The sequence below is a fragment of the Narcine bancroftii genome, chromosome 6 (genome assembly GCF_036971445.1).
Source record: "Narcine bancroftii isolate sNarBan1 chromosome 6, sNarBan1.hap1, whole genome shotgun sequence".
In the NCBI taxonomy this organism is placed as follows: Eukaryota; Metazoa; Chordata; class Chondrichthyes; order Torpediniformes; family Narcinidae; genus Narcine; species Narcine bancroftii.
Window position 1 is genome coordinate 29,503,638 of NC_091474.1, and position 25,975 is coordinate 29,529,612.

At 40.4% G+C, this 25,975-nt stretch overlaps 2 protein-coding genes across 13 annotated transcripts in view; one reads left to right on the forward strand and one right to left on the reverse strand.

Moving 5' to 3' along the window:
* The window catches only part of tox2 (TOX high mobility group box family member 2), a 292,247-nt gene extending 270,887 nt beyond the window's left edge, over positions 1-21,360 (reverse strand). For 4 of the 5 annotated variants that reach the window (XM_069884517.1, XM_069884521.1, XM_069884518.1 and 1 more), the window contains exon 1: positions 21,204-21,360. The gene's annotated coding sequence lies outside the window, so the exon portion shown is untranslated. Of the gene's footprint in view, positions 1-21,097 lie in introns of all 5 variants that reach the window. The other variant, XM_069884515.1, reaches the window with a different exon arrangement.
* Positions 21,361-21,457: 97 nt separating this feature from the next.
* Positions 21,458-25,975, forward strand: part of ralgapb (Ral GTPase activating protein non-catalytic subunit beta) — a 111,123-nt gene continuing 106,605 nt past the window's right edge. For all 8 annotated transcript variants that reach the window (XM_069884525.1, XM_069884527.1, XM_069884528.1 and 5 more), the window contains exon 1: positions 21,458-21,580. The gene's annotated coding sequence lies outside the window, so the exon portion shown is untranslated. The remainder of the gene's footprint in view (positions 21,581-25,975) is intronic.

Here is a 25,975-nt window from a genome sequence, read left to right on the forward strand (position 1 = left end):
CCTTTTCTGCATCCAAAGATTATAGTTATACTCAGCTTCACTTTAGAATTAGCCAGATGAATTGTATTGAATAATCTGCCAAAATTATCTGCAATGCCTTTTTTAAATAAAGCCTACCTGATCTGGATTTATTAATTTAGGTAAATATTGCCATAGTCTATTAGCTCGGGCTTTAGCCAGAACCTTGTAATGTCCATTTAATTACAAAAAAGGTCTCGATGAGAAAGGTTTTAGTGGATCTCTGTTCATTAACACCATGATAATAACTGTTGAGAAGGATTCCAGGAGAGTCTGAGTCTCCACCGCCTGGCCTACCATGTCCATAATAAGAGGCATCAAAAAATGTTTAAATTTTCTGTAAAACTTGGGGCGGGTGGGGGAACCATCCTCCCCCTGTGATTTATTTGCCTGTAATGTATTCAAGACTTTTTCAAACTCTTCTCTGGTTAAGGGAGCATCCAATTTAATCTGATCTTTATTTTCCAATTTTTGAAATTCATTCACTGAGAGAAATTCATCTATCTCCCTAGAGTCACCTAGCAATTCTGACCTAGTTTTGTATAATATTGTTTAAAAGGTAATTGATTTATTTCGTATTATATCTTAATTTATCAGGCTCTGTTTGGATTGCTTAATCATCCTTGGTGTCTCTTCTGCCTTTGCCATTACAGAACTTTATGTGCTCTAACTCCCAATTCACAATATTTGTTTTTATTTTAAAATAGTTCTTTCTATTTTATATGTTTGTAATGTATTACATTTATATACATTTGTATAATTATATATTACAGGATCTTGTATTTATTTTTCAAACCCATTCCCTGGAACTCTTTTTCCAGCTCTGTTATTTCTTTCTCCAGACCATTAACCTATGCCATGTGTTCCTTCTTTATTTTTTTAGTATATGAAATTATCTGTCCCCTTAAATAAGCCTTGAGTGTGTCCCATATTTTAAAAAAACTATCATTAGTAGAGGATCAATTCATTTCACAAAACAATTCTATTTATCCCCTAATAAAATTACAGAAATCTGTCCCTCTCGACAGCATAGAATTAAGACATCATCTATAAACACTTTTGTTTCTCCGGCATCTTTATCGTTAGAGTCAGTGGTGCATGATCAGATTGCCATCTAGTCATGTACTCCATTTCTACCATTCTCTTTTCCAATTGTGCAGATCAATTCTCGTATAAGAGCTAGGAACCTTTGAGTAGAATGAATAATCTCTCACCCTAGGGTGTGACTGTCTCCATACATCTATCAGATTTAAATCCTTCATAAAAGATAAAGTAACTTTTTCAGCTTTTGTCAACGTCTTTGCTGATTTATCAAGGATGGGATCCAAGCAGAAATTAAAATCTCCCCCAACCGATACATTTTATCTTCCTTTCACTGCTTTAAAAATAACATTCTGAATGAAGGATTCATCATCAAAATTCAGAGCATAAATATTACAGGGTTCTGCATATTTCTGACAAAGTGCCATTACAAATCATCTCGCTGAATCAATGGATATACTGGTATATTTTTGTTAATTAAAATTGCCACCCCTCTTGGTTTGGAGTTGAATTTATTATGTTCAAATTTTGTAGGGTGTGTTTCCTGTAGGAAAACTATGTCCGCCTTTAATTTTTTTTCAAGTGTGCCAAGTCTCTTTTCCTCTTTATGGGTTCATTTAAACCATCAACATTATAATGAATAAATTTTAATCTTTTACTCATATGAATATTTACATATATCCAGCTATCATAAAACCCTTCTGCTTACTCAAACAATAGTGATTTTTCCCTTTTAAAAAACATGATTGATGCCCCTGCACTGACGGTGGTGTAAACAAGAAACCCCAGAAGCCCACAGTACTATTTGAGAAAATCCTTCCTCTTAACTTTGGTGCCAATTTGCCATTTCAACAGTGCTTCACTCTGCTTTGACTCATTTGGACAGCTCGAACTCCTATCTTAGAATGCTATTCATTGACTATAGCTCAACTTTCAACACTGTTGCCCTTTCTAAGCTGATAATCAAACTTTGTCTGCATGGTATCAGCCCATCCCTTTGTAATTGGATTTTGGCCTTCCTAACTAACAGACCACAATCTGTTAATTTGGGCATTATTTTCTCTTCCATTCTTACCTTGAATACCCCAGCGTGCCCCAGGGTTGTGTGTTGAGCCCCATTTTGAATTCCCTTTTTTATCTCCAACTGCGTTCCTACATATAGTACAAATTTAATAATCAAGTTCGCAGATGGCATCACAGTGGTCGGCCTGTTTAAAAGGGATGATGAAACAACCGATAAGGATGAGGTTCAGCACCAGGCCTGTGGTGTGCAGATAACAACTTGACTCAGAAGACTAAGGAGATCATCGTGGACTTCAGGCTTGCCAGAAGCCACACATCAATGGAGTGATGGTGGAGCATTAACAGAGCTTTAAATTCCTTGGCATCCATACCTCTGAAGATCTCACTTGGTCTTTGAATTATTCAATTCTGATTAAAAAGACACAACAGCATCTTTATTTTTTTGAGGAGCACGAGGAAGATACAGCTTTGTCCCAGGATACTATTGGATTTCTATAGATAAGACAATTGAGAGTGTGCTAACATACGGCATTTTGGTGTGGTATAGGAATTGTATTATGCAAGATCTCAGGGTACTCCAGCGGGTAGAGAAAACTGCCCAACCGATTAGGGAATCCAATTGCCTACCATCAAAAACATCTATAGGGAATAATATCTGAGCAGGGCAAGAAACATTATCAAAGATGCAACACACCCAAATCATGAACTATTCACTCTTCTCCCATCAGGCAGACACTAGAGGAGCCTTTGTTTGCACACCAGTAGGCTCAAGTGTTTTTTAAACAAAGCTGTGACTATGTTGAATACTGAATCACAGCGCTGCACTCATTGTAAAATCAGTACTTTTTAACAGTTCATTGTAGAATAGTGTTGTTAGTTTTAATTGCACTTTTTATTGTAATGTATATAGCAGTATTTTTTAACTTCTGGTCAATGATGGATGTATTTCATTAGGTGGTTTACTGATACAATGTAAATAAAATGAATTGTTATCATGAATTGCCTGAAACATTGGTTATGTACCAGTTTCTTTATCTTTGCTGCATTGTTCGACCTGCTGAGTTTCTCCAGCATTGCTCCTGGCTCTCTTTAATTTTGTTAAATTTTACTCAAAGAAAATATACTTGAGAGAATCAACATTTAACAATTTTTCATATGACACTTTCAAGAATTCCTTCATTTATAACCTTACTATTTATTTTGGGAAAAGAGATAAAGTATGAATTGAAAATGTTTTGATGAGCGAAATGAAAGGAATATCAGATCACTAAGCCTATCATCTCACAACATTAATTTGTACTGTGGTGTGTCTCAGATTCTTATTCCTGTTATTAACCTTAAACCCTCGTGGGTTTTTTAAAAAAACATGTATAATTGAAAATAGTTACTATTTTAAGAATGGGCAAAATTCAAATGTTGCAATTGTGCACGTATAGCTTTGGCAGTGGAAAGATTTGCAACTTCCTAAAAGTGTTTATTTTTACACTTTCTGCTATCTCATTCTCAACCAAGACTTTAAAATTTCTTCAAGTCTTTCATTTCTAGTCCCTTTGCAACGCACTGTTCCACAATGCCATAAGACAGCTTCATTTCATAGAACATAGCGAAGTACAGGCCCCTCAGCCCATGACGTTGTGCTGACCCATATATTCCTAGAAAAATGTACTAAACCCTCCCTACCCTGTAACCCTCCACTTTTCCTTCATCCGTGTGGCTGCCTAAGAGTCTCTTAAATGCCCCTAAAGTTTCAGCCTCCAACACCATCCCCGACAAGGCATTCCAGGCACCCAGAACTCTCTGGATAAAAAAGCTTACCCCTGATGTCTCCACTAAACTTGCCTCCCTTCATTTTGTACATATATCTTCTGATGTTTGCTATTTCTGCCTCTCATAATCTTGTAGGCCTTTAACAAGTCTCCTCTCATCCTTCTACACTCTCAAGAGAAAAGTTTCCAGCTCTGCTAACCTTGCCTCATCAGACTAGTTTTCCAATCCAGGTAATATCCTGGCAAATCTTCTCTGTGACCTCTCCATAGTTTCCACATCCTTCCTATGATGAGGTGACTAAAACTGAACCCAATACTGTAAGTATGGTCTTTGTAGATTTGTAGAGGTGCAACATAACCTATCTTTGTAGATTTGTAGAGGTGCAACATAACCTATCTACTCCTGAACCCAATACTCTTAGGCCTTCTTAACTAACCTATCAACCTGCTCAGCGACCTTGAGGGATGTATGCATTTGAACCCCAAGATCCCTCTGTTCATCCACACTCTTAAATAACCAACCAATAACCCTGTTCTCAGCTTTCTGGTTTGTCCATCCAGAATCCATCACCTCACACTTATCCAGATTGAACTCCATCTGCCACTTTAACCTCCATCTCCGCATCCTCTCTAAATCCTTTTGTAACCTTCGACCACCTTCAGCTCCATCCACAACTCCTCCAACCTTTGTGTCATCTGCAAACTTACTGACCCATCCTTCCACCTTTTCATCCAAGTCATATATAAAAATCACAAAGACCTGGGGTCCAAGAACAGATCCTTGTGGCACTCCACTAGTCACTGAACACCAGGCAGAATAGTTTCCTTCCACTACTACTCTCTGCTTTCTTCCTGCAAGCCAATTTTTTTTTAATCCACTCATCCCTTGCCTCATGACTTTCCAGATGAGTCTCTCATGGCAAACCTTATCAAACATCTTACTAAAATCTATATAGACCACATTTATCACCCTATCCTCAATTTATTTTGCTTCCTGCTCAAAAAACTCAATTAAGCTTGTGAGGCACCATCTTCCCTTCACAAAGCCATGTGGACTATCCTTGGGTTGACTGTACTTCTCCAAATGCTCATAGATCCTTAAGAATCCTGTCCAATAGTTTGCACACCACTGACATTAGATTCACTGGTCTATAACTCCCAGGATTCTTCCTATTATCTTTTTTAAACAAGGGGACTACATTTGCCTTTTTCCAATTCTCTGGCTTCTCCCCCGCAGCCAGAGAGGACTCATATATCATAGCATACCCCTGTAAAACACAAAAGTCTGCAGATACTATCAGTGAAGTAAAAACTCAATACTGGAGGAATTCAGCACATCAAACAGTGTATTTTAACAGATTCAGGCACCTGCCTACTTTTTGATGAAGGGCTCAAGCCCAAAACATTGGTTATGTATCTATCTTTGCTATATAAAGTGCACTGTTTGACCTGCTGAGTTTCTCCAGCATTGCATTTACTTCACTTCTCCCCTTTAGTTTAGCACTTCTTCATAGACTTCTTTGGATTGTTAATTACACTTCTTCAGAAGAATGAAGAACATTTTGGTGAACTGTAAGTCGTGGTGGATTTTATTTTGTGTCTCCCCTGACTGAGACGTCTGAAATGTAGGAAGTGATCCACTTTGACCAGGCTCTTATTATTGAACTTAATTGTTGTGGGCAGTATTGCAGTTGGAGAAGGATCTTTCGAGATTATTAGTCTAAATGGCAGACAGAAGTAATCAATGATTTTGAGCTCAGATACAAGTATCACCTGCATTCTATAAGCCAATGAGTGAGGTTAGAGTTCAACAGGCTTGTATTCATCCTGTCGAGTAATTCCACTTGAGTAAGGAGCATTTTGAAGGCAAGTTTGCAATGAGGAATAATTTCATACCTTTATCTTTTTTCCAACACCATCTTGTGACAGTCAGAACATGACAGTCCTGTCCTTGGAAATATAATATTCTTTAACCTAGATTCACTGGCTTTTCATATTCTCCTTTCTGATATTCAGTTCAACAAGGTATTCTTCCAAGAGTATTTCCTTGACATTCACAAGCAGTGGTTATTTTTGCCTAAGATGGCTACTTAATAAAGAAAAAAAAAATCAAATTTGCATGATTGAATGACTTCGGAAAGGAGTCTATAGTCAAGCCAAATTCTGTCATCATTTCACATTCACTTTCACGTATATAACATGGAAGGATGCTGATCAACCCAATGACTTAGGGTAACTCCATCAATACCATTCTCACTTATTTTCAATGCCATTCTTTCTTTATTTTCCTTTTTAAAATATTTTTATTGAGTTTAACAAAAACCCCTTACACAAGGTATACTAATGATGACATAAATCATATCATATATCAATTGTAAATTAGAAGCATACCCATAATTATTACATAACTTGTATAGTTCAGGACATCAAATTCTATAATTATAATAATTAAACAATTAAACCCTACTTTGTCCAAAAATAATATTGAATACAAAAATTTTCCAAATAATACACGTAAAATTCCCTTATATATTTTGTATTTCTCTGATGTGATCATGTTGTTCTGTAATATGATCTGAAATCTGTAGTTAAACCCCCCTTTACTCATTAGCCTTAATAATAAGGGGAAAAGAAGGAATTTTTTTTTATCCTTACTTCTCTACCCCTCTCTCTAAACAAGGTTATTTGTATACATCTTGCAAATATGAATCGAATAATAGCCCCCATACACCAGACAGGAAATCCCCAGAGCATCCACACCAATTAAAACCTCAGATTATGATAATAATCCATGAATAGGCTCCACATTTTATCAAACTCAGACTTTGCATCTTTAATATTAGACTATAGCGGCTAATTCGGTAGAGCTACTAAAGCAATACACACACACCAGGTTAGTCAACATAAGACTGTTTTATTCAGACTTTACAGGCTTGTCCTGGACTCCACAGGATGAGGTGAGACATCATTATGAGTTTGCTGCCGATCCACGGGACCGGCAGGTTTAAATGAAGCACTCCTTCCTGCAGGAGACTCAGCAGATCAATGTGCCATTACTCAGCACACAGCACCGTGGGCGTGCAGTCCATTAAATAGGTGAGTACCCAGTTGTCTATCTTATGGTTCCGCACGCCCGCCAAGAATCACTCTGGTGACGGTTCGCAATACCCCGCTGTGTGCCCGCTCGGCCTGCTACATGGCCGCGACAAGATCTGTTTTTTTTCCCCAAACTTAAGACAGGATATCATGTAACCATAGAATGAGAGTGGATGAAACATTATCTTTTCATTTCATCAATTGTTTGTATAGCTATCAACAAAGCAAAAGCGAGGATTCTCTTCTGGGTTTAGGAGAGATATATCCATTTCTAGAGAAAAACCAAATAAAGCAATCAAATTCTAATTTATTCTGATTTTCTTAGAATTTCTGAAGTGAGTATTCTTGATGTATTTTTTGATTTGTCATTTTCCCATGGAGGATTAATATCAAATATTTATAATCAATGGATTTAAGAATGATTGGGAGCCTTCACGGATGAGGATTGGGACAAAATGCTTAATTTGATTAATTAGTCTTCATTTTTTTTGCACAACATTTTTGTTGCAGTTAAGGTGGTGCATAGAATACATATGTCTAAAGTTAAATTATCTCTTTTTATCCTGATACGGATCCATTATGTGATAAGTGTAGAATTTTTGAAGCTTCATTGATTCATATACTTTGGGAGTGAATGAATTTTGAACATTTTTGGAAAGATATTCTCCAAACTTTATCAATGATTCTTAAGACTAAATTAGAACCTTTCCCTTTGATTCCTCTCTCAAAAACACTCAACTCCACGCTGATCCTCTTATTGCTCACCTACTAAAGGACAAATTTACAATACTCATCTTTGGGATAAGGAAGTTAGCCAGATCACCAGAGGGAACTCAGCAGCCACAGAAAAAAAATATGAAAAATGAAACTTCACAAAGACAGCACACCAGAGATCAGGATTGAATCCAGGTCACTGAAGCAGCAAGAGACCAGCAATTTAACAAAGTACCCTGTAACTGAAAAAACGCAAGATAGCAATCAAAACCAAAAATTATCTTGGGTGCTGGTGTTGATATTTAATAATGTTTTACAATGAACAACCAGAACAGATCAGGAATTGATCTTGAATTCCACTCAACCACCCCCGCCCCCCAGTAAAATCAAATTTCAAACAGAACATTTGAGCAATTAGAAAGACGAGGTCGATGCTTTAGTTCTTATTTTTAAAATAGCATTCTTCTTTGGCTTCTAGAATGAATTCTTGAATTTCCATGCTAAATTAACATCAATTCACAAGAAATAAAGAAATTGAATTATTTTCAAAACATTTTGTTCAGAAGAGTCATCCTTGGACAGATTTAAAGGTTAGCATAGCAGTTAGCACAACATTGTAACATCGCCTATCTATCTATCTCGGCTGCACCATTTCATCAGATGCAAGGATCGACAATGAGATAGACAACAGACTCGCCAAGGCAAATAGCGCCTTTGGAAGACTACACAAAAGAGTCTGGAAAAACAACCAACTGAAAAACCTCACAAAGATAAGCGTATACAGAGCCGTTGTCATACCCACATTCCTGTTCGGCTCCGAATCATGGGTCCTCTACCGGCACCACCTACGGCTCCTAGAACGCTTCCACCAGTGTTGTCTCCGCTCCATCCTCAACATCCATTGGAGCGCTCACATCCCTAACGTCGAAGTACTCGAGATGGCAGAGGTCGACAGCATCGAGTCCACGCTGCTGAAGATCCAGCTGCGCTGGATGGGTCACGTCTCCAGAATGGAGGACCATCGCCTTCCCAAGATCGTGTTATATGGCGAGCTCTCCACTGGCCACCGTGACAGAGGTGCACCAAAGAGGTACAAGGACTGCCTAAAGAAATCTCTTGGTGCCTGCCACATTGACCACCGCCAGTGGGCTGACATCACCTCAAACTGTGCATCTTGGCGCCTCACTGTTCGGCGGGCAGCAACCTCCTTTGAAGAAGACCGCAGAGCCCACCTCACTGACAAGAGGCAAAGGAGGAAAAACCCAACACCCAACCAACCAATTTTCCCCTGCAACCGTGTCTGCCTGTCCCGCATCGGACTTGTCAGCCACAAATGAGCCTGCAGCTGACGTGGACACTACCCCTCCATAAATCTTCGTCCGTGAAGCCAAGCCAAAGAAAAAAAAGATAACATCGCCAGCAATAAGGGTTCGAATCCGGGGCTGCCTGTGAGAAGATTGTACGTTCTACCACGTCTGCATGGGTTTCCTCCGGGTGTTCAGGTTTCCTCCCACTTTCCAAAACGTATGTGTTTGTAGGTTAATTGGGCAGCACAGGTTTAACTAGCTGGAATTGGCTTCTACTGTGTTTTAAATAAAATTTTAACATTTAAAAAAAATACAAAGGATTTGCATTCCTAGAACAGTTTTCATGAACAGAATGAATTCCAAACACCTTCACAGTTGATTTAAGTTCATTTTCAAAATGTAGCCACTGTTCTAATGTTCAAGACTAAAAGCCAATTTGTGCACAGCAGCCGTTCAAACTAAAATCTGATAATGACAAGATAATCTATTCTATTAATGTTGGTTGGGGGATAAATATTGGTGAGGAAGCTTAGAATACTTTTGTCGATAATAAAACTTAATGGAACTCCAAGTTCAATTGAAGCACTCCAACTGAGAGCACTGATGCAGCCTCAATTTAATACCACAGAGTGAGCACTACACGAACATGGCCGGTCTAAATAGCTTAAGACTGGCCTAGATTGATATTCTCAAGTATCTGGAGTTGAACTTGAATTCACACACAACCTTTTGATTCAGAGCAGAGACAAGTCTGCACAAACTGTCCCTATGCACTGATGACTAACTTGTTCTATAAAATAAAGAGCAAAAATAAATATGCACAGAAATAAAATGATTTTGCTCTTCATCGGTTTCCTCCAGAACAGCTAAATCTTGCTTGTTTTCATCGATCTTCAACTCCAAGAAGGAGTATGAACACAAGCTATTGAGTTCTCACATTTTGGATGCAAGAAAATCATTTGGCACAGTCAATTGCAATAACTTACTTATGCAATGTTAGACAAGACAAATTTTACTGCAATCCCAGACCTGCATTTATTTTTATTTTTGAAACATCTTGACAATAGACCAAGAGTTATCAGCATAAAATTTGGTATTTCGTGTTCCTGCCATACTTCCAGAAATGCTGGTTCCAAATGATCACCTTTCAACTCAAAATTAAACCCAAACAATAACACACTGCTAATTTTATAAAACTGTAGATTTAAGGTTTTACCTGGGACTTCTATCGCACGAGTATCAGTAATCAAATCTAATACAGTGCAAGTCCTCATCTCTATTAACTATGATTTTTTTTAATGTAAATCTGTTCAAGTAGATTTTGTTCACAGTTAAAAGCCTACATTATGTAGCTAACCCACAAAATTAGAAAAAGCAATATGCCTGAATTTGTTTTTTGAGTAATTCTAATTCTATTTATGAGATGGAGGATTCAAAGTACCAGAGACATAACTTGCATGCTCAAGTAAAATGGAAAGTGTAATTTGTATTCTTAGTCATTCTGAGAAAAAAGGGGCAGTTAACATTTTAATACAGAATTATCCCCTGGCTGAAGGCACAAGGTAAAAAAAATTCTAATGCAGATGGCGATGTGTTAAGTATTTCATTTTTCTGCATATTCCTTTATAAGCAGTTTGTGATCAATGTAATTTATTTATAGTTTGTACACATTACTTTCTTAAATCATCAGGCACTGTAAAACTTTACAAACATGCTGAAAATTAGCATCACAACATGTTTACATTTTTAAAATATTCTATTGAATGCAAAGCTCTATGGGACATACTGAAATCATGAAATATGCATCAAACTATAAGGATATCCAAATAGTATCATTAACCCCAACATCCTGATCTTGCCATTAATATTGCAGAGATTCCAAAATTCATGAAACCCACTAAAATGCATTCATAGAACACTACAGCACAGTTCAGGCCCTTTGGCCCTTTGGCCCTTTGGCCCTTTGGCCCTTTGGCCCTTTGGCCCTTTGGCCCTTTGGCCCTTTGGCCCTTTGGCCCTTTGGCCCTTTGGCCCTTTGGCCCTTTGGCCCTTTGGCCCTTTGGCCCTTTGGCCCTTTGGCCCTTTGGCCCTTTGGCCCTTTGGCCCTTTGGCCCTTAATATGAAGGTACAAAGCCACCCTACCCTGTAATCCTCTATTTTCTATCATCCATGTTCCTGTTTAAGAGTCTCTTAAATGCTACAATCTCCACCACCATCCCTGGCAAGGCGTCCCAGACACCCACAACTCTCTGCATAAAAAACTTACCCCTGTTGTCTCCCCTAAACTTCCCTCCCTTCACCTTGTACACATGTCCTCTGGTGTTTGCTATTCCCGTCCTGGGAAACAAGTTGTGATAAACCACTGTTATACTGTAATTGGCAACTGCCGGCTGTATACATCTCCCAAGACTGATCCTACTCATAACCGCTTTGCATGCTCGCCATTCACCCTACCATGATCAGTTGAAGAGGTTGGTTGCTGCTCCAGTCTATAATCAATAAAAGCCTATCAGTTTCACATCCTCAGTCTTTTGGGTAATTGATGGTGAATTACAGGGGCTGGCTGTCCATCCTATCTAGGCCTCTATCAAGTCTCCTCTCATCTTTCTACACTCCCAAGGAGAAAAGTCCCAGTTCTACTATCCTTACCTCATAACATTTGTTTTTCAATCCAGGTAATATCCTGGTAAATCTCCTCTGTGCCCTCTTTATAGCTTCCACATCCTTCCTATAAGGAGGTGACCTGAACTGAACCCAAGTGTGGTCTTATCAGAGATTTGTAGAGTTGCAACATGACCTCTCTACTCCTAAACTCAATCCCCCCATTAATGAAGACCAGCATCCCATAGCCCTTCTTAACTATCCTATCAACCTGTCTGGCGACCATGAGGGATGTATGGATTTGAATCCCAAGGTCCCTCTGTTCATCCACACCCTTAAGTAACTGACCATTAACCCTGTACTCAGCATTCTGGTTTGTTCTTCTAAAAAACATCACCTCACACTTATCCGGATTGAACTCCATCTGCCACTTTTCTACCCAACTCTACTTCCTGTCGAGTAATCTTCGACAACCTTCAGCTCATCCACAACTCCTCCAACCACAAATTTACTGACCCATCCTTGTGCCTCCATCCAGATCATTTATAAAATTCACAAAGAGCAGGGGTCCTAGAAAAGATCCCTGCGGCACTCCACATTTACCGCCCTACCTTCATCAATTTCTTTTATTACCTCAACTGTTATTTTTTCTTCCAATCCATATCTGTAGACCTGCAGTCTTAGGTACATTAGAGTAAAATCAAAATATTAAACCAGCCTGCCACAGATTTCCTGACTCACTGAGCAACATCCGACTATGCGACCAGGCCTTTTTATTTCTAGCAAATAATGAGAAGCTGGAGAGATTTATTGGGTCAGGCAACATCCATGAAGAGAATGATCAATCAATCTCTCCCACCTTCATGCATCTGGCATTCTCTCATCTCTTGGCCCCTGCCCAGTCTCTTTCCTCCCCTTCCCTACTGTGGTCTCAATAAAAAGGTCCCAACCAGAAATATCAGCTATACGTTTCTTTGCATGGATGTTGCCTGACCCATTGACTGTCTCCAAATTGTCACCATGTGCTCAAGGTTCCAGACAGCACTTGATTCTAAACCTAGTCCCTATTGTTGCACTAACTGCTACATTAACTGTAGTAAAAATACAAAATGCTGGAGAAGCTCAACAGGTCAAACAATGTCCTTTATATAGCAAAGGCAAAGATACATAACTGATGTTTCAGGCTTGAGCCCTTAGTCAAAGTATGAGAATATGCCAGCAAGCATCCAACATTAACCATGCCATTTAAATTCCCAAATTGCTACACCTTGCACTTATTCAAGTTAAATTTAATCAACTTTCCCAGTTGATACTGTTGCAGTCTTAGACAGTTTTCTTCCCAGTTCACTATACCACCAATTTGGTGTCATCCACAAACTTACTGACAATAGATATTTGGACTTTGAGGCAATCAATCAATATAGGGACAATGCATGACAACCTTATTGAAAGGTGGATAAGGAACAAGGGGGTCAAATGGTCCACTCCTGTCATGTTCATGTGTACTTCTCCAAAGATACTCTTCAAACTTAGCCCTTTGACAAACATTGGGTTATCTTCCCTATATCTCTGTTAAGTGTTGTTGAAAAACATTGAGGTGCAATGTTCAAAGTACTGTAGAAATACAAAAAGTGTTATTATTGTAAGGAGGTAGTGACTAGTATTTACATGGGTTTTTTCCAAAGTCTATCATTTGTTGAGTTAAGCCTTGAATGTCAACAACATAAGTAAGACAAAGGCATCAAACACAAGAAACACCATCACCTGCACATTCTCCCCAGTATCCCAAATTGCAGAAAGTTAAAGTGAAGGGTTTAAATGGAGTGGAATTTCCCGTGTTCCGGAGGATTTCTTGACACAATGTGTAGATTGGCCAACAAGAGGAGAGGCTATAATTGTCCTAGTATTGGGAAATGAACAAGGTCAGATGTCAGAACTCTCAGTGGGTGAACATTTTGGAGAATGTGATCACAACTCCCTTCCCTTTACAATAGGGCTGGAGAAGGACAGGATAAAAAATAGAAAATGAGCATAAATATTGTGCATGAAACACTGATAAGATTTCAGATTTATACACGACCAGGATAAATTAAACTTTCCTGGCTGCAGAAAAGTTTGGTTATTTTATTTTAGAGCTTGTTGCAAAAGAAACACACGTGATGGGGCTTAACACAACCAATATGGATATGTATTAAACAAAGTCAGGATACAAATTTTGCAGAGAACAATAATATGTTACTTGGCTAAATTAAAACCTCATCATTTACTGAGGAACAACAACCTGCAGCATGCTTGGACACAAAAGAAAAGTACTGGAGACACTCAGTAGGTCATAGGAAATAAAAGACTGTCAACATTTCAGGCCTGAGTCGTTCCACAGATGTGCTTAAAATAAAAAGGTTGAAGGGGGGTGGAAGACATAATAGGTGGATAGGGTTAGGGACTGTACAGGGGGAGAAGGCAGAGGGCAAAGAAAAATAGTTCTCTGAGAGGAGAAGGAAGGGAAGGGGTGGGAGCTGGAGAAAGGAGGACAGAGGGATAAGGGAAAGAAAGACTGTGGAGGAGGTTAACAGAAATTGGAGAAGTCAATATTGATGTCGTCTGGTTGGTAGCTAGGAAGGACAGTGTGGTCTTGTTTTTCCCCCCACAGAACTCATTGACCGCTTTGAAATCTCTAAGCTGCCATAAGTAAATAAAAATGCACGATTAACAATCCTTGTTCGTAGTGCTTAATAATAAATAGCAACACTGTACTTACTGCTAAACTTGAGATTTTTAAACTACTGATTAAGAACAGAAAACAAAGGCAAAAACATTACTTTTCGGTATAATTGCCCTACATCAGAAATGTATGATATTGGAGATGACAACATTTCAAAGTAAAAAAGAAGCAGGTAAAGAAAAAGACAGCAAAATGAATGAGGTTGCTAGTCAATTTAAGGATAATTATAGGTTGAATACTGCAACAAAAGCACCTTTGTCCAATTCTTTTATTTAGTAACAAGTGTGTAATTGTATTTTCATTTCTCCACAAGAATAATAAAAATCAATGGAAACATCTATATGAATTTCTTCTGCAATAAGCTGAAAATATAAAATTAAATTTTCTTGCAAACAGGAAGAGTTAATATCAGAAATCAATAATCTTTCTTTTCTATCATCATTCAATTATATCATGTTTATTTGGGATTTTAAATCCATCAGTCCAATTGATTCCATAGTTTAATATATTTAACTCTATTAATCTGTTTTTTTAAAATTCTCATATTTTAATATTTTTTTGAGCCGAAGGGAATTCTAGATTTCAAGAAATTAAGCAAGTTTGTGGTTCAAGCCCAATGCTTCAAATGAGAAAAAAGAACAATAATTGAAAAGCAAGAGGTGGAGAAAGTTAAATGGCAGCAATAACTTGTACTGTACTCATCAAAATCATGCACAGGTGAGCAAAGCACAATTTGGGTGATCAGCATTTTCCTCTCCATCTCACAACTTTCCTGACCTGAATCAAACTTCCCACATTTCATGCACTTCAGTACTAAGTCATTTTGTCTCTTCATTTAAAACAAATTCTCAATTCCCCAACAAAAATGTAAAAATTGTATTTGTAAATGTCCTCATGGCCTCATTTCTCCAACCCACAACGCCCACTGTTCCTCTTGCACCTTGCTCATTGTTGATGGCATTTCATTCAGTCATTGAGATGCCCCATTTCTCTTTTAAATCCCACCTCTTTGGCCACCAAGCCAATTCTTACCTTATTAGTTCTGTATCCATTTTCCTCATTACTCTGCAAAGCTCTTTTGAAAATATTTCTAGTAAGTAGGATTCTAAAAGTAGCATGTAATTTAGCATACCAGTAGATTTTGAAAGCATCAATGCAAGACTATAGCACCATCTAGAGTTTACCAGAGACCTTGCTGTATAAACAGAACAAAAATATAGAAGCTTAAGTTCGTGATTTAACCAAGAGAAACTGAAATAACACCTTTAAGGTTACTTGAAAAGTCAGTATTTTTCCACTAATAAAACTTCATGCTAACAATAAACATCAACCATGTAGAACTTACATTTGCTTTCTGCTTTATGTGGCATGTGACTTCCAAAAGGCTCAAAGTTGATTGACCAATCAGATTTGTTCAAGTCAAGTTACCTTTATTTATTGTTCATACCATGCTCACATGGTAAAGATGAGAAAGCATTTCTCTAGGGCCATGGAGCATATTTACATAAATATAAGTTAGAATAGAAGTTAAACATATTTAAAATATTAAGGCGTGTACAGTAAAAGTCCACGGTAACCTATCTCCAAACGTTCTGGAAATTCATGAGTCTGATGGCTTAGGGGAAAAATCTGTTGCCCTATCTGGACGCAAGGGCTCGAGTGCTGCAGAACCACCTACCAGATGGCATAAGGGAGGTGTGGAGTCCTTCACAATGTTTATTGCTTTTCGCCTGCATTGAGTGTTGTACATCTCCTTCATGGTAGCAAGAGAGCCCACAATTATGTAGTGCATTGGCCAAAGACTGTGGTGAGAAGAGCAGGATGAATAAAATACTGCAATCCAGTGAGTTCCTCCAACACAATCCGCTGGAGCACCTCACTCTCCAACACAATCCGCTGGAGCACCTCACTCTCCAACACAATCCGCTGGAGCACCTCACTCTCCAACACAATCCGCTGGAGCACCTCACTCTCCAACACAATCCGCTGGAGCACCTCACTCTCCAACACAATCCGCTGGAGCACCTCACTCTCCAACACAATCCGCTGGAGCACCTCACTCTCCAACACAATCCGCTGGAGCACCTCACTCTCCAACACAATCCGCTGGAGCACCTCACTCTCCAACACAATCCGCTGGAGCACCTCACTCTCCAACACAATCCGCTGGAGCACCTCACTCTCCAACACAATCCGCTGGAGCACCTCACTCTCCAACACAATCCGCTGGAGCACCTCACTCTCCAACACAATCCGCTGGAGCACCTCACTCTCCAACACAATCCGCTGGAGCACCTCACTCTCCAACACAATCCGCTGGAGCACCTCACTCTCCAACACAATCCGCTGGAGCACCTCACTCTCCTGCAGACACTGTGATCCACTGAGTTCCTCCAATAGACTGTTAGATTTCTTCACAAAATTGAATTCAAGACAATTCGATAGTTTTGTGGTCATTAGGTAAAGACGCTGTTTACATCCGGTACCGCACGGATGGCAGTCTCTTCAATCTGAGGCGCCTGCAAGCTCACACCAAGACACAAGAGAAACTTGTCCGTGAACTACTCTTTGCAGATGATGCCGCTTTAGTTGCCCATTCAGAGCCAGCTCTTCAGCGCTTGACGTCCAGCTTTGCAGAAACTGCCAAAATGTTTGGCCTGGAAGTCAGCCTGAAGAAAACTGAGGTCCTCCATCAGCCAGCTCCCCACCATGACTACCAGCCCCCCCACATCTCCATCGGGCACACAAAACTCAAAACGGTCAACCAGTTTACCTATCTCGGCTGCACCATTTCATCAGATGCAAGGATCGACAATGAGAAAGACAACAGACTCGCCAAGGCAAATAGCGCCTTTGGAAGACTACACAAAAGAGTCTGGAAAAACAACCAACTGAAAAACCTCACAAAGATAAGCGTATACAGAGCCGTTGTCATACCCACACTCCTGTTCGGCTCCGAATCATGGGTCCTCTACCGGCACCACCTACGGCTCCTAGAACGCTTCCACCAGCGTTGTCTCCGCTCCATCCTCAACATCCATTGGAGCGCTTACACCCCTAACGTCGAAGTACTCGAGATGGCAGAGGTCGACAGCATCGAGTCCACGCTGCTGAAGATCCAGCTGCGCTGGATGGGTCACGTCTCCAGAATGGAGGACCATCGCCTTCCCAAGATCGTGTTATATGGCGAGCTCTCCACTGGCCACCGTGACAGAGGTGCACCAAAGAAAAGGTACAAGGACTGCCTAAAGAAATCTCTTGGTGCCTGCCACATTGACCACCGCCAGTGGGCTGATAACGCCTCAAACCGTGCATCTTGCCGCCTCACAGTTTGGCGGGCAGCAACCTCCTTTGAAGAAGACCGCAGAGCCCACCTCACTGACAAAAGGCAAAGGAGGAAAAACCCAACACCCAACCCCAACCAACCAATTTTCCCTTGCAACCGCTGCAATCGTGTCTGCCTGTCCCGCATCGGACTTGTCAGCCACAAACGAGCCTGCAGCTGACGTGGACTTTTTACCCCCTCCATAAATCTTCGTCCGCGAAGCCAAGCCAAAGAAAAGGTAAAATTACCATCAGCCTGTCCAAAATGAAGCAATTCTTTCTACTTCCTTTCATTCTCCAAATATTGACATAATTACACCAATGATGAAAGGCAGTACAAAGCTCAAAGGAAATGCCCAGAAACCCAACCAAACACAATAGAAATAACTAAAAACAGAAATGCTGGAGGAACTCATGTGGTCTCACTGCATCCAAAGGAGGCAAAGATATACTATCAATTGTTTAAATTAAATTAAGTTGCGAGTGAAAAGCAGGCAAGGAACCTTTTTTTAAACAAGCTGGTGAAAAGTGAAGAATGGGAGGGGGAGGAGTACAGACAAACAGATAAAAGATGTTAATTTGATATGATAAGAGGACAGGAGAGGAAAAGTGAGAATTGATAGGTGAAGGGGGGTAGTTTTTGGCTCACTGAAGGGAGACATAGGAAAGAGAGAGAAAAATAGAGCTAGAGGAAAGGAGACAAGGAAAAGATTGGGGGAGGGGTGGGTAACAGAAACTGGAGAAGCTGATGTTAATGTCATCTGGTAGGAAAGTCCCCAGATGGAATATGAGGTGTTGTTCATCCAATATGTGAGTGGTCTCAGTCTGAACAGACATGTCATCAAAGGAATGGGGGGGGGGGGGTGGGAAACAAATTGAAATGAATCGTCACCAGGAAATTCACAATTGTGGTGGACAGAGTCAAGTTGCTCAACGAAGCAATATCCCAGTGTGCATCCAGTCTCTCCAATATAGAGGAGACCACAATGTGAGCATCAGATACAGTAATGACTCTTGCAGATTCACAAGTGAAATGTTGCATCACTTGGAAGGACCATTTGTGGCCCTGAATGGTGGTGAGGGAGGAGGTGTGAGAGCAAGTGAAGCACCTTCTGCGGTTACAGGGGTAGGTGCTAAGGGTGTGAATGATGGGAAGGGAGAAGTGGACTATAGAGTCATAGAAGGAGTGGTCCCCTGTGGAAGGTGAAGAGAGGAAGAGAAAGGAAGATGCGTCTGGTGGTTGGAGCACATAGCAAGTTGCAGAAATGACAGAGGATAATAGGTTGGATGCTAAGACTAGTGGGGTGGTAGGTGAGGACAAAGGGATTTCTGTCTTTGTTGCATATGGGGATGGATGGGTCCAGGGTAGAAGAGCGAGTAGTAGAGGATATGTGGATGAGGGCAAAGTTAATGGTGGTAGAGGGAAAGCCAAGGAGGACATCTCAGATTATCTGGTATGGAAGATCACGACCTAGGAATAGATGCGACGAAGAAACTGAGAGAAAGGAATGGAATCCTGACAGGAGACAGGATGTGAAGAGGTGTAGTTGAGGAGGTGGTGGGTTTTTTGAAGATGTCTGTTAAGAGTTTGTCTCCAGAAATGAAAACTGAAAGATTGAGAAAAGAGAGAATGTTGCTAGAGATGGACCAAATGAATTTGAGGTCAGGGTGGAAGTTGGCAGCAAAGTAGAAAAAGTCAATGAGCTCAATCATAGGTGCAGAAGACAGCACTAAAGTAGTTGTTGATGTAGCAGAGGAAAAGTTGAGGAGCCTTGCCTGTGATGGCTTGTAGCATGGCTTGCTCCACATAGCCAACAAAAAAGCTTGGAGAAAGTAGGATGAGTCAAAGAGATTATTAAGCATCAGAACAAGTTATGCCAGCTGGAGGAGGCTGGTGGTGGAGGGAAACTGATTGGATCTATTGTCAAGAAAGAAACAATGAGCTTCAAGGCCTTTGGTATGTGCATGGAGGTGTCAAGTGATTGGATGTCCATGGTAAAGATGACGCAGTTGAGTTCAGGAATCTGGAAGTTGAAGAGATGAAGGGCAAGTGAAGTATTCCAGATGTAGGTGAGGAGGGACTGGACTACGGGCAACAAAACAAGAGTTGAGATAAGTGAAAACCAATTCAGTGGGGCACAAGCATGTGAACACGATGGGTGTGCCGTGAAAATTGGGTTTATGGGTCTTGAGTAGGAGGTAGAAATGTGCAGTGCAGGGATGGGAAGCAATGAGGTTGGAAGTTATGCGAGGAAGTGATGTGTTCAGAGATAGTGCATGATGCAGTGGTTTGATGAGTCCTGTTAGAGGAGCAAGTAAGAAGAGATGTCTGAGAGTCATCAGCCAAGTAGAGGTCAGTGCACCAGATGTGGATGACTTCCCAGCTTCTAATATTTCCCAATCCCAAAACATGCCACCTTCCTAGAGAAGTACAGCTCAATATTCCAAATTGTATCTTATTCAACCAAATAAATCAATCTTCGTAATTGCAGCTGTAAATAGCTTTAATTTGTCATTGATAAAAGCAAATAAACATTTTCATAGCTTCGCACCTCATAACAATGAGTAAAATAAAGCATATTGTAAATTATAATGATACTCAACTTCAAACTAATATTAACTAATTAAAATGATAATAAATGATTAATAATAAATAATAATGATGATGAATAATATGATAATAAATACAAAGAAAGCTTCTTGAGACTTCACATCTCTTCTACAGTCATTCCAAGAATGAGAAGAGAACTCCTGATCCACTCAGATATTATAACACATGATGTAATAGTAACTATGGTAACTCTACAAAAACAATTAATCCTTAAAGGAATAAATCATAAACACAAGGTTTTAACCTCGACACCAGACATCAACAGCACCACCCTGGTCTGCATGTTGGATGGTGAGGTTGGGATAGTGTGGAGAGAGTGGAGGGCCAGGTGTTCCAAGGGGGTGAAATTGGAATGAGTAAAAGGTGTGGTAAAGTTGAAACAGTTGATGTCTCACCCACAGTTGGAAATATTAAGGTCCAGAACAAAGCATCCAGGAGGAAAAAGTAAGTTTAAGGCAGGAGAAGGGATCTGTAGTAGTGGGGGGAGAATCTTGGTTGTTGAAATGGGCATGGAGACTGAGCTGACAGATGATCAGCTTGGCATCATGATGTGCGTATGACTCATTGAGGTATTGGTGAAGGGGACAAAGGTAAGACTCTGCTGAGGATAAAGCGGGAGGTCGAAGGGTATATCAAAGACCAGGCAAGGGTTGGAAGGGGGTGGGGGGTGGATCAAGTGGAGGGAAAGAAAGATCAAAGGGAGGAAGGAGGGGATTGGGTGAATGGCTAGAGAGAGTACATGATGTAGACTCAGTAATGTGGGCCATCAGAGCCAGGGTGGGATGCTTGGTCCTTGTCAGCCGCCGGGGCCAGGGTGGGAGTGGATGACAGAGGCTCTATCCTGTAGGCCACTGGGGTCGGGGTGGAGACTCACCTTTCCTCTTACTATATCCAACTGACACCTTTTGTCTGTTGGTCTGTCCTCCTCCCTTCCCATTCTTCTCCCATCCTTTAATTCAACTTCCTTTTTCAACTCACACCTTGAAGAAGGGCTCAGATCCAACACATCCTCTTATGGACGCTGGGAGACCTGTTACATCCCTCTAGCATTTCTGTGTTTCGATTCCAATGCAAACGTCCTAGTCTACTTATGACTAACTGGCAATGAGTTCCGGAAAACTTCCCGCGCTTCTTTTCATTCACCTGCCAACAAAATGGCAGCCCGGCACATGCGCAGAACGCGTGGCAATGACGTCGTCCTGGCACGACATTCGGCTGTTTCCGGCGCCGTTCGGCAAACCTCGGCCATGTCTCCAGTTTGTCTCCGACTGGGAGCTTGTCTTCGATGAGAACGAGACGACGGGAGCGGCGGGGCGGGTGGACAGAGCCGAGGCATGTCAGCTCTGTCGTTGCACAGGTAAGAAGCTCCCGTTTGATGGGGTGCAGAGCTCCTTGTGCCTGTTTCTCTCGGAATGCCACCGTAAGTTAGCGGCCTGTCGTCCCCTTGAGCATCGCGGCCTGTGGCACAGGTCAGGCCTGGGTTCCTTCTTGAACCCTCGCCGCTTTCCAAGCCTCCTAAATATAAGTTACCCCACGCAGATCTGCCGAATTAAAATATAAGCACGGCTGTAAGAGGACGGATAATAAGTGACACTTTGTGTTTCGCAGTAGGCCATGAGTTTTCAGCCTGGTGTCATTGTTTATTCGAAGCAGAAGCTAGACACCTCGCAATGGATTTTTAAAGTTCAGCGTGAAACTAGAACGGGATTTGTGAGGGGACATAATTGCCTGCTACTTTGTAAAATTAAAGTCACAAGTGCTGGGACTAGAGTTAGTTGATCAAGGGGGTGAGACCGACCCTTCCGCCTTTATGTTGTTTACGGTCACTTTGTGGTTCTACTCTGCCCTATTTGTATTTGCTTTCAAATGTATGTTCTTTATTCAGACAGTGAATTTTAATTGAATGCAAATTAATGATCATGGTTCACGACAAAGGTTGACTTGTGCATTTTAAAATGTAACTGCATCGTTCATTGAAAGGCATTCGTTTATCAATGTAAACCGATTTTAAAATAATTTGGGGTTTGAAAAATTTCTCGGTGAATGATGTGAAAATCGTTTACATAAATACAAAAACAAGATGAATTGTCCTGGAATCTTGCCTTGATTTGTTGCTGTAACTTCTCAGTTGCTGAGTTCCATGCGTGATGAGTATTCAGCTGTTGATTTAGTTCTTAACTGTAGGGTTAAGCAGTCCCAGTTGAGCTGACATCTGAAGATGTACTTACTCTATCATCAGAGAGGTGCCATCATCTGGATGAGATATTCATGTTACTGGATGTCTATTCCCAGTGAAGTTGGACAGTGCTCAGAACTTGAACCTTTGACATTTTGTGTCGCTCATTAAAAACCTTCTCTTTGACCAGGTTTTTGATGATCTTGCTAATCACAGAGTCCATGACCATAGGTATTCAGCCTGCCCATAAAGTTACTGTCAGTTCTATTCACCTGCCCTTTCCCTGCAGCCCTGCAAATTATAGTCATAATACTGCACAGGTCCTATCCATTCTGTCGTTCCTACATATTTCCCTACTGAAAACTCCACTTCATTTGATCTGATAGGCAATATTTTTGAGTAAAAAAAATTCTCAAATTTGTATCATACCCAAAGTTTTAATTTTTAACCCCCCTCCTCCATTATTTTTTGGACTGTCTGTTAACAAGAACTGCTTAATTCTATCCACACTATTATCAGTTTAATTCTGTATGGGTGAGTTAAGGCATGTTCAATGTATGGAAGATGAGGAGGAACATCCATGATCTTGTACACCTCCATCAAATCATCTGCCTATTTTATACCAACATGAACAAATTCTGTTCTTCCAGCTGAAAGTATTTATCCCTATAAACTGGAATTTTTGAGGCAAAACAAGTGCAGTGGATAGATGGGAGCAGATGATTGTTTATTTGGATTTTCAGAAGGTGCCACATAAAAGATTTGTGCTTAAGATAGGATGTGTAGAGTTGGGGGGGGGGAATGTATTAAGATGTTAAAGATGGTTGATGACCCAATAGAAGGCAGTGAATTGGGGGAAATGGGTGTTTGTCTGGTTGACAATCAGTGGTGAATGGCAGGCAAGGCCTGCAATCAATATGCATAAATAATTTGGAGAAAGAGATCCAGTGTCACGTATGCAAGTTTGGTGATGACACTAAGTTGATTGGAAAAGCAAATTGTGTGAAGGACATAGAGTCTGCAGAAAGATGTAGATAAGTTGAGTGAGTGGGCAAAGTCTGACAGATGGAGTACAATGTTGTTAAATGCATGGTCATCCACGGTGGAAGAAAATAATAATAAATTGGATATTTAAATGGTGGAAGATTGCAATATGCTCTTGTATTGACAGTACTTGTGCATGAATCACAAAAGGTTGGTTTTCAGGTGAAAAGGTAATCAAAAAGGCAAATGGAATGTTGGCCTTCATTGCGAGAGGGATTGAATTTAAGAGCAGGGAGGTTCTGCTACAGCTGAAGGGTACTGGTGAGGCTGCATCTGGAGTTTTGTATGAAGTTCTGATCTCTTTGAGGAAGGATATGCTGGCTCTGGAGGTGGTGCAGCGGAGGTTCATCAGGTTGATTCTGGATTTGAGGAGGTTTGTCTATGAGGTGAGATTAACTCGTCTGCACTTACTCTTGCTGAAATTTAGAAGATTGAGAGGGGATCCTACTGAAACATTTAAAATAAGAAAGGAATAGATAAAATTGAGGCAGGATAGTTGTTTACACTAATAGGAGACTAGAACTCTGGGAGATACCCTCAAGATTCAGGGGAGTAGATTTAAGACTGAGATGAGGAGGAACTACTTCTAGAGAGTAGTGAATCTGTAGAATTCACTGCCCAAAGAAGCAGTAGAGGCTACCATATTAAATATATTTAATGCACAGTTATAGGGATTTTTGCATTGTAGGGGAATTAAGGGTTGGGGAAAAGGTGAGTAGGTGGAGTTGAGTCCATAGCCAGTTCAAATTTATTATCAGAGTACATACATGACATCACATTCCACTAATTTGTAGTGCAAAAAAAACTGTACATAGCGTAAACATGTATCAAACAAAGAACTGCAAACCGATAACAAATGTAAACAAGCTGTGCAATACAGAGAACAAAAGAAAAATCAATAAAGTGCACAAGTTAGAGTCATTAAATGAGACTCTGATTGAGTTTGACATTGAGGAGTCTTGATAGTGGAGGGGTAACAGCTGTTCCTGAACCTGGTGGTGTGAGTCTTATGGCACCTATACCTCTTTCCTGATGGCAGCAGCGAGAACAGAGTGTGTGCTGGGTGGTGTGATGATTGCTGCTCCCTTGCAACAGCAGCATTCCCTGTAGATGTACTCAGTAGTGGGGAGGGTTTTGCCTGTAACATCCTGGGTCCATTATCTTTTGGAGGGCTTTACATTCAGGGGTATTAGTGTTCCCTTACCAGACCATGATGCAGCCAGTCAGCACACTTTCCACCACACATCTATACCACACCTCCTCAGCTGTGATCCTAATGAATGGCTGAACAGGAATGAAGCATAAGATTGGCTACCTCCTGCTCACTTTACAAAACAAAGATAAAGATACATAACTGAAATTTCAGGCTTGAGCCCTTCATCAAGGCAGACGTCTGAACAAAAAGGTGTTTGGACGCCTGCTGAAAAAAGAAAAAAAAAATCACCTTTTGTTTGGATGCCTGCTGCATTTTTCCATACCTTGATGAAGGGCTCAAGCCTGAAACATCGGTTATGTATTTTTATCTTTGATATATTTAAAGGATCTACTGGGTTTCTTCAGCATTGTGTTTTTACTTTAACCACAGTATCTCTGCAGACTTTCATGTTTTATTCCTGCTCCTGTTTCTTGTGTTCTGTGTAAACATATCAGTAAAACTTTTCTGTACCCTCTGTAGAGGTAAGGAGGTAAGGCTGAGGCTTCTAAGGCATTGGGCAGACCAAATTTGGAGCATTGTGAGCAGTTTTTGGCTCTATATCTAATGAAGAATGTGCTAGTATGGGAGAGCATCCAGAGGAGGTTTACAAGAGTGATTGTAAATGGAAGAGGGAGGGTTAATGTATGAAGAGCATTAGATAGCTCTAGGCCTGCACCTGCTGGAATTTAGAAGGATGAAGGGAGATCTCATTGAAACATTCTGAATATTGAATGGTTGGAGAAGATGTTCCTAGTAGTGGGAGAGTCTGGGACCAGAGGGCACAGTCTCAGAATAAAAGGACAGAGATGATGAGAAATTTCTTCAGGCAAAGGGTGATGAAACTATAGAATTTGATGGCTCAAGAAGGCAAGTCATTGGTAATATTTAAAGTGAAAGGTTATTTATTAGTAAGGGTGTCAAAGGTTATGGAGTGAAGGGATTGAGATGAAAATACATCAGCCATGATTTGAATGGCAGTGCATTCTTGATGGGCCAAAATGGTCTAATTCTGTCCAATGTCTTAATATGTTAATGAGCCAGAATTGCCAAGTCATTTTGCAGTGATTAATGTGACATTATAAAGTTATATTTCCTTACATAATTGTTGTATCTGTCCCTGAGTCGTTTGAGGGAGCTTGACTCTATCTAACCCTTAGTGAGTTGATGCTGACCAACATGATGTCATTCTGACACTTTCATCAGTAATAATGCCCTGAATCCCATAGAAAAGAGATGGGTTGCATTTCCAGGTTTAGTTACATCCTTTATTTCACAACTCATTTGTGTTTAGCACTGGAGTAAGAAATGGGTATCATTAAATTCAGGATGGAGGACAA